Genomic DNA, 17,057 nt, shown 5'->3' on the forward strand with positions numbered 1-17,057 from the left:
CTGGAATGGGGAATACACTTATATGGAAATACAGTTGCAGTTTTGTGCCACCCTCATGCTTGAAAAATATTTCCTCTGCTAACAAATGCTAATTTGCCCTCATTCATTTTAAAGATATTGACCCTTTTATCACTGCAAGAAAATAACTTAGATCTCTATTTTTCCATTTTCACAGACCTTGGAGAGGAACCAAAAATCTCCCAGGATGGGGTTTGGAGGCCTCATCACATAAGCAGCAGAGAGAGGATGAGTGCTCTGTGGTCAGTGGTGTGGAGACTGTGGACAGAACAGGAGAAGCCTGGGAAGGATTGAAGGGTGGTTTCAGAGAGGCTGGAGCTTTTCTTCATTGTGTAAAACAGCCAGAGAAAGGAATGATGGCACCAAGGGCAGCTGGAGAGGCCCAGATAAAGCATGACGAGAGCGAAATTTCTCTCCCAGGGCAGGGCTGTGGTGCAGCACATCCTCAGAAGGAGCCTGGAGCAGCCCAAGGCTTTGTGTGGGCAAGCAGAGGCAGGCAGGAGGCAGAGCTGTCAGCAAAGGAAGGGCCCAGCCAGGTGGGGCAGCCGGGGGATGCCGACAGCCTGCAGGGACAGAGGCGCAGGGCAGGGACACCGTGGGACAGCCTGGGCTGCACAGGGCACAGGGATGGGCAGCAGCTGCAAGACAGCCCTGCCAGAGCCAACTTGGGCAGCACTTTGGCCATGGCTGCTGGGCCTGGGCCTGAGGCAGGAGCAGGAGACAAGTGACCCTTGCAGGCCTGGGGCCTCATTGCCTCCTTGTCCCTGCTGAGCAGCCTGGCAGGGGCCGCCCCATGCTCCTGCCCTTGCCATTGCACATCCCCACATGCCAGTGCCCATCCTGGGAGGAGCCCTGAGCAAGGAGGGAGGGACAGGATCTGCCTGTCCAGGGGCTGGGGCTCAGGCCTTGGCACTTTTCATTCCTGAAACACATCCAGGTGTGCTCAGCACCAGAGACACCTTTGCCTTGCTTGTCCCTGCCTGTCATCAGTGCTTCCAGGGTTCTGCTCTAACTGGAACCTGGGGACATTTTCTTAGTCATATCCCTCACAGGGATCTCTTTAAAGTACAAGAAACTTCACTGTTTCTACCTGACTTTGAGTTCTTGAGAAGTTGTTTGATCCCACTCTGAGGGACTGGGTCTGATGCAAAGAGCACCAAAGCCCCAGAGGCTCATTAAAGTCCCTGTGTCTGTGCTGCTGAGCTGGGCCGGGCTCCTGGCCCAGAGGCAGCTCCTGGCAAGGGCAGCGCTGCAGAGAGACAGCTCTGGCCAGGAGCAGCTCCTGTGCACAGCCCAGCAGGGCTGGGGCACTGCCAGGGCCCCTCAGGGACACCAGCAGGGCACAGACAGAGCTCACAGGGGCTCAGCACTGGCAGGGGCTGTGGGACGGCCCCGAGGGGGCTGTGTCACAGCAGCTCCTCTGTGGCTGTGTCATTGAGGCACAGAGCCCCTGGGATGTCAGCAAGGGGCTTTGGGACAGCACAGAGTGGGCTGTGTGAGATCACAGATTGGGCTATGACATCACAGAGGTTGTTGTGTGAGGTCATTGAACAGCTACAGCATCATAGAGGGGATTCGGTGACATCACAGAATAGGCTGTCACCCCATTGTATGGCTGTATGATGTCATAGGTCAGGCTTTGATGTGAAAGTGTGTGCTGTGATATTGTAGAGCGGCAGTATGACATCACAGAGAGGGCTTTGTGGCATCACAGAGTTGGCTGTGACATCGTAGAGTAGGGTGTGAGGCCATAGAGCAGATCCTGCCATTATAGAGGGTGTCTCTGTGATATCAGAGAGCGGGTTGTGACAACACTGGGTGGCTGTGTAACATCATAGAGCTGGCTGTGACATCACAGAACAGACAGTGACATCACTGTGTGATTTTTTAATATCAGTCTTCTGTGACATCACAGAGCAGTTGTGTGACATCACAGGATGCAGTGTGACATCACAGGGGCTGTGTGAGGTCACTGGGGAGGTCACTCTGCCCCGGCCCCCCTCACAGCTCCCCCCAGAGCAGTCCAACCCTGCTCATGCACAGTGGGGTCCCCTGTGCCCCCAGGTCCCACCACCAGTGTCACAATGATCCCTACATTCCATGGAACCACACACATCTATTCCATGTGTGGAATGCCAGCTGTGTGGCTCCATGGAGTGTGACACTGAGAGGCCCCAACAAACCAAGGTCCATTGTGACACCGCGGGGCCTCCTGGAACTGTGGAGACCATTGTGACACTTTGGGGTATCATGGAACCAAGGGGCCATTGGGACACTGTGACACCCCATGGAGCCAAAGGTCCATTGTGACATTGCAGGGCTCATGGAATAGAGGAGTCAAGTGACATTGTGGGGCCTGTGGAACCATGGAGACCATTGTGACACTGCAAGGCCTCATGGAATCATTGGGACCATTGTGACACTGCTGGACCCCATGGAATGGGGTGCCCCTTGGTGCCAAGACCCTCAAGAACTCAGTTGTCTCTTCTGCTAATGAAACACTGGGGCTCTGGGCTTTCCCTCCTACAGAAAAAGAACTCTCCTTCTCCTCCAAGCATCCATGCCCAAAACTGGGATTTCACCTCCAAATTTCCTTATATCCAGGAATTGTTCCAAAAGGAATATTTCCAGGACAAGTCTGGCAGGTAATGGTTTAACAAGGGTCACCTCTCCTCTGTCCCTAAAACATTGGGGGAGGCTCCGTGCTTTCCCTCCTATGAAAAAGAACTGTCCTGCTTCTCCAGGTGGCCATGGCTGAGATTGGGCTTTCACCTCCAAAATTCCCTAAATGCAAAGACTGCTCCCAGACAAAAACTGCCATTCCAGACAAGTCTGGCTGGCCTTGGCCTAGTGAGGCTTTCACCGGCCTTCCAAACACAGGGGCTCTCTGCTTTCCTTCCTATGGAAAATAATTTTCCTTCTCATGCAGATGCCCATGGCTAGAATTGGGATTTCACCTCCAGCATTGCCTGTTGTGAGAGACTGGAGAAGATTTTTGGCTGCAAAACATTTCATGTGTGGGGGAGGAAGGGGCAGGTCTCCAGCTTTGCCCTGCCCTGGAGCCCCAGCCCTGCCCTGCCCTAAAACCCCAATCCCCCCAGAGCCTCTATCCCAGCCCAGCAGTGTCTGCCAGTCCCTGGCACAGCACAGGCAATGCTCCACAGCCACCTCTGCAGCCCCAGCCCAGCTCCTGGGGGACCAAATGAGCCCAAGTCCCACCTGGGAGAAGGGCCCAGGGAGACCAAGGGGTATATAAGGCTGACCACAAGGCAAGCACACATCTTGGCCCTACCTCCTCTTGGATTTTCCATCTGAGGACTGCTGGAATCCAGGAGTAGGTAGCGGCATGTGTGCTACTCTGTATCTTCTTTTCTGTATTTCTCTCTTTCTGTGTCTTCTTCACCTTCTTCTAATTACCTCATTTTGTAAATTTTGATTAACTTAAAATTGAGCAGGCTTAGAGTCTGTGTAGTTGAATGGGCCAAGACAATGCTTTGAAAAGTGTTGTTGATTGAATGTCCTATTAAATCTTTTGCCAAAGTTTCTCTGATTTTCTAAAGTTCCCAGTAAAAGCTGTTGAGTTGTTTTGAGCTCCTGAGAAACTCTTGTTTTTCCGGTGCTCCTAACTCAGAGGACACAATCAATTGTCATTCCTTTTAAATGTCTCATTGAGAGAATTGTTTGGGAGATGGGGTTTCAGGGCTTGTGTGTCCAGCTTGGCCCAGCCCAGTCAGGGCTTTCCCAGCCACATTCCACACTCCATTGCCCAGCTGGAGCCCCTGGTGCCTCTGAGTTGTGCTGCCCCAGCCCCAGGGACGCTCTCCTTGTCTGCCCATTCCCCCACGGTCTCTGGGCAGGAATGGCCTCAGTGGGGGCTGCTGACATCCTCAGCAACTTGGAGGCTGCTGCTGAATTTTCCTGCTCCAGAGGCTTGTTCAGCCTGCAGCTCTTCAGTGCAGGAATTCAGCGTCCCAGGGCTCATTAACATTCAGAACACCTTAAAAAGCCAAGCCTCTGCGAATCATTTGATTTCAGTTTCCTAATAATTTGTAGTTAAGTAGATCTCAGTAGTGTATTCAAAGACATGATATTTAAAAAGACAGTGAGAAAAGATTTTTTAGGTCCAGTTTAGTTTTGTTTTCCTGTTAATTCATTGACATGTGCAATTGTCAATTGACACAGAATCCAAGTACCTCCTCATGCAGTTTGAATACATATGAAAATCAAGACCCTGTATATCAGACCATCAATCAGACTCTGTCCGTACCCCCACCCCACCATTTCCCCCATCCAAGCCCTGGCACTCAGAGCAGCCTTGGGGAAATCTGAGCTCCCTCCAGGCCAGGCTGCACCTGCAGCTTTCAGCTCCTTGGCTCCAACTCCCACCTGCTTTCCTTGGAGAAGGAGCTGCCCGAGACACAGAGGGATGTGGAGAGTTTTGTCAAAGAGTGGCTTGAGGAGAGAGGACACAGCTGAATTAATTTTGTAAAGATGTCCTAACTAGGGCAGAGGCCTTTTTGCAGGCAGGGTGTATGTTGGGAATGTAGCTGACTAGAGAATGGAAAAGTACAAGACAGTGGTTAATTCCAAATCTTGCACCTGCAAGATAAGGTATCCTTGGGCCTAGCGGAGTATGATAAAGAAATGGACAGCGAGACGTGAGAAGTAGAGAACGTAGGCCCAAAGGAATGTGGAGGAGTTAATGGCATAGTTTAACCAATAGATCGCTTGGCTTACAGAATATTCATAAGCTTATTATTTGCTGTATAAGTGTTCGATGCTTTCTTCAATAAACTGGACCTGTGATGAACCAGCTGGTGTCCGGGTCTCCTTCTCTCGACAGAGGGATGTTCATTTGTTGTCAGCCAACAAAGCCAAGGGAAGGAACAGCTCCATCAGATGCAAAAGCCATTCTTCTCCCTGGCTCTGCCTTGCACCTGAACCTCACAGCCTCTCATGTTTCCTTCATCCCTTCTTTGTCAGGGACTTTCTGGGACAACGGAGCTCTGCTCTGGGGATGGAGGGAGACGCAGGTGCTACCGCTGGGATGGGAGCCACAACTCATCAGGTTTGTGTCCTTTGGGGGTCAGGAACTGATGAGACTCAGAGGCACAGAAAGTTTCTCTTCATGGCCAACAGACCACAGTTGAACAGGACACGGTTTAGTAACAATCACGCTCTTCCCTGAGCTATGGGCAACATCCCAGCAGTGTCTGATGATTCTGCCATCCACAGGTGATTTCCATACTAAAATTACTTTCAGACAATCATGGTTTTATGATAGATAAAAACACAATTCAGTTCTTGCATCAGGATGCTCATCCTGGTGTGGTGCAAAACAGCTCCAACAATTCCTGGTTTGCAAAGCTGTCAGTGGTGGATGGAGAAGAGAGGTCAGGCTGCTCTTGGTGTTGAGGAAAAGCTGAAAGCAGCCTGACTCATTTCATCTCCTCATGCCCTGGCTGATCTCTCCTTTCCCCTTCCACCCTTTGGCTTTTTTCTCCCCCCAGCCCCCCGGTGAAGAGCCTGGCTCTGTGTTCTCCATCCCCTCCTCGCTGGCACTGCCAGGCTGGCATGAGGAGCCCCTCAGCCTCCCTGCTCCAGGCTGGACCAGCCCAGCTCCCTCAGCCTCTGCTCACAGCCCAAGGGCTCCAGCCCTGTTGTGGTGTGTTGCAATATCCTGTTTTACCTTCTCCCTTCCCCCTCGCCCCTCGCTGAGTGTGCCCTGTCAATCAGGCTAACATACCAGCAAGGCGTCGTGTGATAGGTGACCCTAGTACCTGGAGACCCTGCCCCTTCACCTGGTTGGTGACTCACCTGTCCCCTCCCCTTCCCCTGTCCTGAGCTTAAAATGTGAATGAGACCATGCGGTGTTATTCTGTTATCAGCAGTAGCCCAGTGCAGACATATCTGTGCTCATGGAATAAACATCTGGCTACCTTCTAGCAGAATCCGCTCCCTTCTTTTCTTCACCATCGCCAGAAGCTCTCCCCTGAGGAGAACGGAGTCCTGTCTTGTGCCCCGCTGCACTCTGCCGCCAGCCAAGGTATCTTTGAGGTATAACACCGCAGAGCTGCCTCTGGCCCAGCAGCGAAGGTCAGAACTGGCCTAGGCACCATCTAACTGGTTATATTGGGATACATATTCCAATATATTGGCGTCCCTGTGGGTGGCTCGACCCTGAGCCGGAAAACGGACTCGCAGTTCCTCAGAGAAGCTTCTGCCAGCCGTGCATCCAGCTGAAAGGAGCCTGGCTTCAAGACTCCCAGCTAGAGACTTTGGGAATACTCCCAGAAAAAGTTTCGTGGACTGTTCGGCGCCTTCTGGAAAGCCCAGCTTCATTGTGGTGAGCAGATTTCCAGAGGGAGAAAAGGGGAGCCTCTCTTGCACCCAGAGAGAGGTCCTTTTCCGGTGGAGACCTGCCTGTACCCAGCCTACAGCTTCCATTTCACGTGAGTATCTCTGCTTTCGGTAGAGCAGAAGCTCAAAAACAGACTCTGCCGCGAGTTCTGTTCCTTTTTTGCCTTTGCATTTTGGCTGCGCAGCCCCACAGACGAGAATTCATAGCGTTCTAGTTTAGCTTTCCTGCTGCGTGTTTCACTGTTTTTTAGAATTCGCGCCGGAGCGGGATCGCTCTCTGCCCTTCCCCCCCGGGCTCAGCAGCGTGTTCAGACACGTGTTAGGAGATTTTCTTTCTCTTTCTCTTTGCGGGGGAGGGGGGGGCTCTCTTTCCACGTGGCCGGGGGACCTGCGGTGTTGGGAGTGCTCTGCACACGCGGCGGCAGGGGGGGGGGCGTCCCGGTTTCGGCTGCCACGTGGAGTGGCTGCTGTCTCTGCTCCGCGGGGGTGCTGCATTCCACCGCGGGGGAGGCTTTGTGTCTGCCTCTATTCGGCAGGGCGTGCCCTGCTGCTGCTGCCCGGGAATTTTAAAAGCAGTATATACAGCTGCATTGTGAAGCTTTTGTCTGCTCGTTATCGCTTTCTATCTGTGGTTTTTTTTAGAAATTGGTAGCTGATTTTAGCTTTGTTTTTGGTCAGGCGGGATTAAGTACTTTGCTTTTTAACATGGGTTCCAAACTTAGCATTGTACAAAGGGGAGTGTATTATGATATTGTTAGCATTTTAATCAAGAGTAATGTGAAATTCTCTAAAGGAAAATTGAAACAGTTTATAAGATGGCTTTTTCTGCAGTTCCCAAACATTTCCCCTGAAGAAATCCACAATATTCAATTCTGGGATAAAGTTGGGAATGAATTGATAACCTTAGGACAATCTGGCAAATTACCCTCAGCTAAATTTGTGTTCTGGAGTTTGCAAATTCGAACAGCATTGCTCAAACAAAAGGAAATGGAGAAAAAGCCAAATGTAAAGCCATGTGCCTCTGCTCTCCCTGTTCCTCCCTCTCCCTCTAAAACCCCTAAACCTCTTTCCCCAAAAAAATCCCGAGCACGTGTTAGTTTTTCGGAGAGCAGTGATCTCCAAAATGGCCCCCAGTCCCTAGGGGGTGCACAAGATGGTGGGTGCCACGTGGCATCTTCCCAAACCTGGTCTTCTTCTTCCCAAAATCCTCTTAAACATCCCAAAATTCCTGCCCCATCCCCCTCTCCTCCTGTTCCTCGTGACACCTTCCCCCCTCCCCCCGCCTTTCCTGCAGTACCCTCAGCTCCGCCCCTTTACTCCTCCCAGGGGGCGGCCGCTGACGTGATGTCACCAGGTGACCCCGCCCACTGTTCCCACGGTATCCCCGCCCTCTGCCAGCCCCTTGACCCCGCCCCTTGTTCCCACGGTTTCCCCGCCCCTTGCCGGCTCTCTTTCCCCGCCCCCTCCCCGGGTTCCCACGGTGGGGACACACCCACTGCCTGTCCCCAAACCTGTAGCTGTGATCCCAATGCTTCTGATTCAAGGGATACAGAGCAGGGGACAGCAGACCCAATGCATAGTGCCATGTTGTCACTGGCTCCTGTTACGTTTCAGCCTGCAGCTCAAGCAGGAGCAGCCCCAACTGCTAATTGGAGTTCTTTTGGACGACAATTGATTAAAGAGATCTGTAAATCTCATAAGGAACATGGTCCACACAGTCCATATTTCCGTGGCCTTTTAAATTCTGAATTAAGTAGGACTGTTGTGGTTCCACATGATTTAAAACAAATTTTTTCATGTCTCATGACATCCACGGAATTCAAATTATGGGAATCAGCATTGAAGCAACTGCTAAAAGATGCTCTCCCAAGCTTACAGGCTGATCCAAACACAGCAAAAGACAACAATGGTAACCTTATCACTATTGACCACCTCTGTGGTGAGGGTCAATGGTCTTCCCCCTCAGTCCAAGCTGCTGCAATTCCTGCAGAAACACTTGAGAAAGTAAAGGAAGCAGCTGAAAAAGCATTCTTTTCCCTCCAACCTGAGGGGCCTTTTGAGCCCTATAGTAAAATCAAACAACTACCATCAGAGCCTTTTGTGAAATTTGTAGAAAGGCTAACTAGAGCCATTGAAATACAAGTTAAAAAGGAAAATGCAAGGGAAGCAATTTTAGAAGAAATAGCGTTTACAAATGCAAATGAACAGTGTCGAGCAGCAATCCTGAGCCTTCCTATGGAACCTTCCCCTACATTAAAAGATATGCTTCTAGTCTGTAACAGGAAAGTGCCTCTGATGAGTGTTGCTGAAGACTCCAGACCAAGGCTGCTGCCAAGACCACCTCAGCGTGTTGCTGTTGCCAGCCCTGCACCTTCTCCCTTAGCACAGCAGTACCCTGGGCAGCAGCGGAGACCGGCAATGGTTGAGCCCACTAAACCATGCCTGCTTTGTAATAAGCTAGGGCACTGGAGTAACCAGTGCCCCCTGAAAAGGGAATTTGATGAATTTAAAAATAGCAGGGGAGGAGAACTGCAAGCCCTCCCTGGGGGTCAACAACAAAAAAACGAAGAATAAAGCGCCAGCCTGCCAGGCGTGCAGACATAAAAGGAGCAGGCCAAGAGAATAAGGGTAGCAAAACAAATCAAGCGCGCGATAATATTAACATTTGTGTAAGTGAAGCAGGTGCTTCAAAGACCAAGTCTGCTAGTCCACTGTTGAAAGTGAAACAAAATAACCTTTGTTGTGATTTAAGTGATTCTGTATTAACTGCATCTTCTGTCAATGAGCCTTACAGGTTGCAGCTGACAGAGTCACTCCACCTGAAGGACACTGACTGGCATTTTGTCTCTGTAAATCCTGAACAGAAAGGTACTTGGAACCAAATTCGTTGTAAGTACATCATCACTGGGGACAAAAACACACCACAAGAGATCGAAATTGCTCCGGGACTGACAACATCAGATCCTAAGCAATTTGTTCTCAGCCTGCACTGTTTCCACCCACCCCTGTTTCTTCCCAAGGGACAAATTGTTGCTCAAGCTATCCCTGTGCCATCTTTACCTGAAAATGTTGATAAACAAGAGCCCACAGTCGCCCGGGTCCAAGTTATTGGGACAGATAAACCCAAATTGTGGTGCAATGTCAGTGGGGGTGGGGAGTCTAAACGCATTGAGATGCTTGTAGACACAGGTGCAGACTGCACAGTGATTCCAGTACAAGACTGGCCAGCACACTGGCCTTTACAAAATGTTGCTAGTCACCTTCGAGGTGTAGGAGGTCTGCAATTGGCAAGGCAATCCAAAAGCATTATTCAATTCGAGGGTCCAAACGGACAATTGGCAAATATCCGTCCATTTGTGTTAGATTATTCAGAACCTTTGTTAGGGAGAGATTTAATGGCCCAGTGGGGTGTCACAATTAATATTCCAGACTCTCCACAGCATTTTTGTGCAGCAGTCATTAAACAACAGCGCCCCGCCCAAAAACTTAAGTAGAAAACAGACGAACCAGTTGATGTGAAACAGTGGCCACTCAGTAAACAAAAAATTAAGGTGCTTGAGGAACTAGTACAAGAGCAACTAAGAAAGGGCCACATTGTGGAGACCATGTCCCCATGGAACTCTCCAGTGTTTGTCATCCAAAAAGCTGACAAAAAGAGGTGGCGACTTCTCTGTGACCTCCGACAAATTAATAATGTAATTGAAGATATGGGTTCTCCTCAACCTGGTATGCCATCCCCAACAATGCTTCCCCAAGATTGGAAATTAGCTGTTATTGATATTAAAGATTGTTTTTTCCAAATCCCATTGCACCCTGATGATGCACCGCGTTTGGCATTCTCTGTCCCTTCTATCAATTCAGAAGCTCCTATGAAAAGGTACCATTGGACCGTTCTTCCTCAGGGCCTAAAGGTATCTCCAGCTATCTGCCAGTGGTATGTCTCTTCCCTGCTTTCCCCAGTTCATGCAGCCGCAGAGAAGGCCATCATCTACCATTATATGGATGATATCCTTGTGTGTGCCCCCAATGATGATTTACTAACACATGCGCTTGACCTAACGATCGATGCATTGATTGTTGCAGGGTTCGAGCTCCAGGAACAGAAAATTCAAAAGATGCCACCTTGGAAGTATTTGGGCTTAGAAATTGGAAATAGGACCATTGTTCCTCAAAAACTAGAAATCAATCCAAGGATCAAGACCCTTGCGGATGTCCACAAGTTGTGTGGGTCTTTGAATTGGGTAAGACCATGGCTTGGTCTGACTAATGAAGACCTTGCCCCTCTTTTCAATTTACTGAAAGGGGGAGAGGACCCAGGTGCTCCTAGGTCTATTACCCCAGAGGCACGGAAAGCTCTAGAAAAGGTTCAGATTGCAATGTCCACAAGACAGGCCCACCGATGCCGGCCTGATCTGCCATTCAAATTTATCATCCTAGGTAAGTTGCCACACCTCCATGGAATTATTTTCCAGTGGGAGGAAAAACAAACACCTAAGGCAAAGGACACACCAAAAAAGGACCGGGACCAGAGGGACTCTCTCTTGATCATAGAATGGGTTTTCCTCAGTCACAAAAGGTCCAAGAGACTGACAAAGCCTCAGGAGCTGATAGCAGAACTGATCCGGAAAGCAAGGACCCGGATCAGGGAGTTAGCAGGATGTGATTTTAAGTGCATTCACATTCCAGTTGAGTTAAAATCAGGTCAAAATACTATGAAAATACTGGAACAATTGTTTCAAGAAAATGAAGTGTTGCAGTTTGCTCTAGATTCCTACTCAGGACAATTTTCGGTAGCACGGCCCGCTTGCAAATTGTTTGAACAAGATGTTCAATTTACTTTAAAATTAAGAACTGCTCTAAGTAGGAGACCTTTAAAAAGGGCTCTGACTGTCTTTACAGATGCGTCCGGGAGGTCCCACAAGTCTGTTATGACTTGGAAAGATCCTCAAACCCAGCAGTGGGAGACGGACATTGCTGAGGTGGAAGGTTCACCTCAGGTTGCTGAATTGGCTGCAGTTGTTAGGGCTTTTGAAAGGTTCTCAGAACCATTTAATCAGATTACAGACTCTGCATACGTGGAGGGAGTAGTATCCAGAGCAGATCAAGCAATACTGCAAGATGTATCTAACATTGCACTTTTTGAATTGCTCTCAAAACTGGTAAAGTTAGTCACTCACCGAGAGCAACCATTTTATGTGATGCATGTCAGGTCACACACTGACTTGCCAGGGTTTATCGCTGAAGGCAACAGAAGGGCAGATGCTCTTGCTGCACCTGCAGTGATGGCCACTCTCCCAAATGTTTTTGAACAGGCAAAAATCAGCCACCAGCTTTTCCACCAAAATGCACCTGGCCTGGTTCGCCAGTTTAACATCACTCGAGAACAGGCCAAAGCGATTGTGGCCACGTGCCCAAATTGCCAACAACATGCACTCCCTACAGTGAGTACGGGAGCAAACCCAAGGGGACTGAACAGTTGTGAACTGTGGCAAACAGATGTAACACACATACAGGTTTTTGGACGGCAGAAATATGTTCATGTTAGTGTAGATACCTTTTCTGGAGCGGTCTATGCTTCTGCCCACACAGGAGAGTCATCTATTGATGCTATTAAGCACCTCTTACAGGCCTTTTCTTTCATGGGCATCCCCAAGGAGCTGAAAACTGATAATGGGCCTGCTTATAAATCCAAGGAATTCGGGAGCTTCCTGCAGCAATGGGGAGTAGAGCACAAAACTGGCATCCCCTATTCCCCTACAGGTCAAGCCATTGTAGAAAGAACTCACCGTGATATTAAAAGGGTCCTGGACCAGCAACAACAGGTTCTGAAGGTAGAACCTCCCCACATCCGGTTATCCAGGGCGCTATTCACAATCAATTTTCTGAATTGTTCTTTTGACAGCCTGAACCCACCCATCCTACGCCACTTTGGGGGGAACAGTCACAGGTTGATGAAAGAAAAACCTCCAGTTTTAGTAAAAGACCCTGAGACTTGGAAAATGGTGGGACCTTACAAATTGGTTACTTGGGGACGTGGATACGCCTGTGTATCCACCCCCTCTGGTTTAAGGTGGGTTCCTTCCAAATGGGTAAAGCCCTATGTTCCCAAAGTCTCAGAGAAATCTGCAGAAGCACCCCAGGTTGCTCACGCTGCCTGGAGAAGAAAACGTCGTGCACGTTCTCTGGAAGAAATTCCATTTAAGCCTCCTATCTGGAATAGTTTGTAATATATGTTTGTCTCAAGTTTTTGTACCAGTTTAGATCCCACTGTTCGTGTGTAGCCTCGAGACGTCATGAGACCGAGCCTGCTTCTCGTCCTACTCGTGATCATCCCACCTGCAATCTCCTACATAGTACCGCAGCCCAAACCACATGTGGACTACCTCGATAAAAGTTCTCAGACATCAACAGAGAAACTGACAACGAGCTGAATGGACCTTTCAATGGCTGGGGACTCTCGGGCTGGTTGGGATCTATTCTGAAAACTGTAATTTTAGTGCTGTTTATTTTAGTTGTAGTTATTGTAGTTTTTAGCATTGTTTTTGGAGTAATCAGACGCATGGTTCTCAAGTTAATCTCAAGCTCATCTCCCCCTCCTGAGGTCTACCATTTGGAAGCCCTCAGTGCTCCAGTGGATGACCTGGAAGCCTCAGTAGAATCATTCTGCACCATAAACACAGTCCTCTTCTTTTTAAACAAAACTAGGGGGAGATGTTGTGGTGTGTTGCAATATCCTGTTTTACCTTCTCCCTTCCCCCTCGCCCCTCGCTGAGTGTGCCCTGTCAATCAGGCTAACATACCAGCAAGGCGTCGTGTGATAGGTGACCCTAGTACCTGGAGACCCTGCCCCTTCACCTGGTTGGTGACTCACCTGTCCCCTCCCCTTCCCCTGTCCTGAGCTTAAAATGTGAATGAGACCATGCGGTGTTATTCTGTTATCAGCAGTAGCCCAGTGCAGACATATCTGTGCTCATGGAATAAACATTTGGCTACCTTCTAGCAGAATCCGCTCCCTTCTTTTCTTCACCATCGCCAGAAGCTCTCCCCTGAGGAGAACGGAGTCCTGTCTTGTGCCCCGCTGCACTCTGCCGCCAGCCAAGGTATCTTTGAGGTATAACACCGCAGAGCTGCCTCTGGCCCAGCAGCGAAGGTCAGAACTGGCCTAGGCACCATCTAACTGGTTATATTGGGATACATATTCCAATACAGCCCCACCTTGGAGGCCCTTCCCAGACCCTGCTCCAGCTGCCAGACATCTTTCCTGCCCTGGGCAACCCAAACCAGGCCACAGTGACCTGGATAATCCCTGTCCTTGATGTCCTGGTCACACAGCCCTGGCCCCTTGTCCCCTGTCAGGCTCTGGGGTGGATCCTGTGGAACATCCTTTGGTGGAGGCTGTGGCTCCAGGTGGGCCGGGGGGTCCCAGGGGACAGGGACCCTGCTGGGCATGAACAGCATTGGAGTTGTTGGGAGAAACTGTGAGGGGGAGCTGGGGCAGAGTGACCAACCCAGTGACCTGACACAGCCCTGCCGGGATGTCACAGAGTCCCTCTGGGATGTCCAGCCTGCTCTGTGATGTCAGAACCCTGCTCTGTGATGTCACAGCCCATTTTCTAATGTCACACAGCTGGTCTCTGATGTCAGGGCCAGCTTTGTGATGTCATAGTCAAACCTGTGATGTCAGACCTTGGCCCTGTGATGTCACAGTTGGATCTGTGATGTCACAGAGGCAGTCGATTATGTCATAGCTTTTCCATGACCTCACATAACCCACTCTGTGATGTCACAGTCTACTCTGTGACCACATGTTACCAGATGATCAGCTGTCTCCACCAGCTGAGCTGACACCTGGAGCTTGTTCTCCAAAACCCCAGGCCTATGGAAACCACACAATGCCCATTGTGTGAGAAGGGGAACAGCAAGTTCAGCAATCTCAGTGTCCCGCCAGCTCAGCCAGGCCCACTGGAACATTGGGGTCCATGACCACCAGGGACCACCAGAGAGACCCCCAGAAGAGAAGAACACATGGGTAATGGGGAGAGGAAATGTGTTAATGATTTTGGGGAAATTAACATCATATGTGTGTTTAGTCCAGGACAATCAATGAATATGTGTGCAATATACAGAAAATTAACAGAAACTTTTCTGTACTCAGCCTGCACAGCTTTGGGAGAAGCTCTTTCCCGTTCATCCAGATGAATAAAGAATACAGCTTCTTAATGCCGCATTGAGGTTAAGGATTTTTCTGTTTTACCAAATTTTTCGTAACACTCCCACTGCCAAGGAAAGCTCTGTCTCCTGCTGTTCACAAACAGAGAAGGGCTGGTGCCAGATGTGGGGCTTGGAGGCTGCCTGGGGCACAGTGACCATGAAATAATCAAGTTTTCAATGTTCTGTGAAAGAAGGAGGGGCATCAACAAAATGTCTACATTGGAATTAGGAAGGGCAGACTTTGGCCAGTTTAGGATGCAGATTTGGGGGGTACCAAATCAGATACTGATTGTTTTAAGGGAAACAGGCTTTTAAAACAAAGGGGTCCAGGAAGGATGGACACATTTCAAGAAAGTAATCTTAAGGGGGAAGGAGTAGCCTGTGCCAGTGTGGCAAGAGATGAGCTAGTGAGGAAAATGACTGGCCTGGCTGCCCATGGAGCTTTTGTGGGAACTCGGGAAAAAAGAGAGTACATCACCTTTGGACAGAAAGTCAGGCAACTTAGGAAATGTTTAAGGATGTTGTTAAGTCATACACAAAGAAAAGGGAAGAGGTGAAAGCTCATTTAGAACTTAATATGGCCATTTCTATGAAAAATAATTCTAAATGATTCTCCAAATAAATTAATAGCAAAACATGTGATTACGAGAACCTCTACTCTTTTATAGGGACAGTGGAGAATAGAGTAATTAAAGATGAGAAAAGGCCTGCACTATTTAACACCTTGTTTGTCTCTATTTTAAAGTTTAAGATAGGTAGTCCTCAGTACAAGTTTTCTCCTGAGCTGGTGGATGGGCACAGAGAGCAGAACAGCCCCTGTAATCCAGGAGGAAGCAGCTGGGGACCTGCTGAGCCACTCAGATGCTCACAGGTGTATGGGATCAGATGGGATCCATCCTAGGGGGATGAGGGAGCTGGTGGATGAGCTCCCCAAGCTGCTCTCCATCATTTACCATCAGTCCTGGCTCACCAGGACACTGCAGCCCCGGCACTGCCACCCCCAGGGCTGTGCCCGGCCCCGAGAGCACTCAGGCCCTGCAGCAACACCAGGGCCACCAGGGCAGCGGGGCAGGGCCACGGCAGCAGCACTGGCAACACCAAGTGCTGCTGCTGCTGGGCACAGCTGCTGGGCCAGCACTGATCTGCCCCAGCTCTGCACACAGACATTGCTGCTGCAGCTCCAGAGAAGGCAACAAAAGGGCATCTCTGCACAAAACTTTGTTGGGATATCCTTTAGTTCCTTTACTTTTGGGGCTTTTAATGGTTCCTGCATAAACATGGCAATTTATGTCCCTGATATGGCATATCTTTCCTTTTTATGGAAGTGTTGGGAATTAGGCTAGATTAAAATGCTGGCATGGTGTGCATAGGTACTTGTAACCCTGTGGAGAAGCAGTTGGGAAATCAGAATCAAAGAATTGTAAAATGGTTTGAGTTAGAAGAGACCTAAAAGAGTCTCTGGTAAAACTCTGCTTCCATTACCCAGGGACACCTTCCCTCGTTCAGGTTGTACAAAGCCCTTGACCTTAAACACTTCCAAGGATGGGGCTTCTATTCTACGGGCAACCAGTGCCAGTGTCCTGCCATCATCATCATCAAATATTTCACCTTACATAAAATCTAAATCTGTCAGTTTAAAGATACAGTGTATTATTCTGTATTATATTCCCCAGTACAAACTCTGGGCAAAAAGGTACACAGCCATTCCTGGAATTAAATCACATCTCCAAGGCTGAGCACCTTTGAGAGGGCCCAGAGATCTCCCGGGATGTGCTTTGGAGGCCCCAAGAACATGATCACTATATGGAAGTTGAAAGTCCTGGGTTCAAAAGTGTGGCGACTAAGGACAGAACAAGAACAGCCTGTGATGACTACAGAGGTGGATTCAAATATAATGGACCTCTCCTTCACAGTGGAAATGAGCCTGAGATAGAAATATTGTCACCAAGTGCAGCTGTGACGACCCAGAATGGAAATGAGGAGAGATGAATTTCCTTTTTGGCATGGCTGTGGCACAACACATTCCCCAGAAGGAGTCTGGGTCAGCCCCATGCTTTGTGTGGGCAGGCAGGGCAGGCAGGAGGCAGAGCTGTCAGCAAAGGAAGGGCCCAGCCAGGTGGGGCAGCCGGGGGATGCCGACAGCCTGCAGGGACAGAGGCGCAGGGCAGGGACACCGTGGGACAGCCTGGGCTGCACAGGGCACAGGGATGGGCAGCAGCTGCAAGACAGCCCTGCCAGAGCCAACTTGGGCAGCACTTTGGCCATGGCTGCTGGGCCTGGGCCTGAGGCAGGAGCAGGAGACAAGTGACCCTTGCAGGGCTGGGGCCTCATTGCCTCCTTGTCCCTGCTCAGCTGCCTGGCAGGGGCCGCCCCATGCTCCTGCCCTTGCCATTGCACATCCCCACATGCCAGTGCCCATCCCGAGAAGAGCCCTGAGCAAGGAGGGAGGGACAGGATCTGCCTGGCCA

The sequence above is a fragment of the Zonotrichia albicollis genome, unplaced genomic scaffold (assembly GCF_047830755.1).
Source record: "Zonotrichia albicollis isolate bZonAlb1 unplaced genomic scaffold, bZonAlb1.hap1 Scaffold_254, whole genome shotgun sequence".
NCBI lineage: Eukaryota > Metazoa > Chordata > Aves > Passeriformes > Passerellidae > Zonotrichia > Zonotrichia albicollis.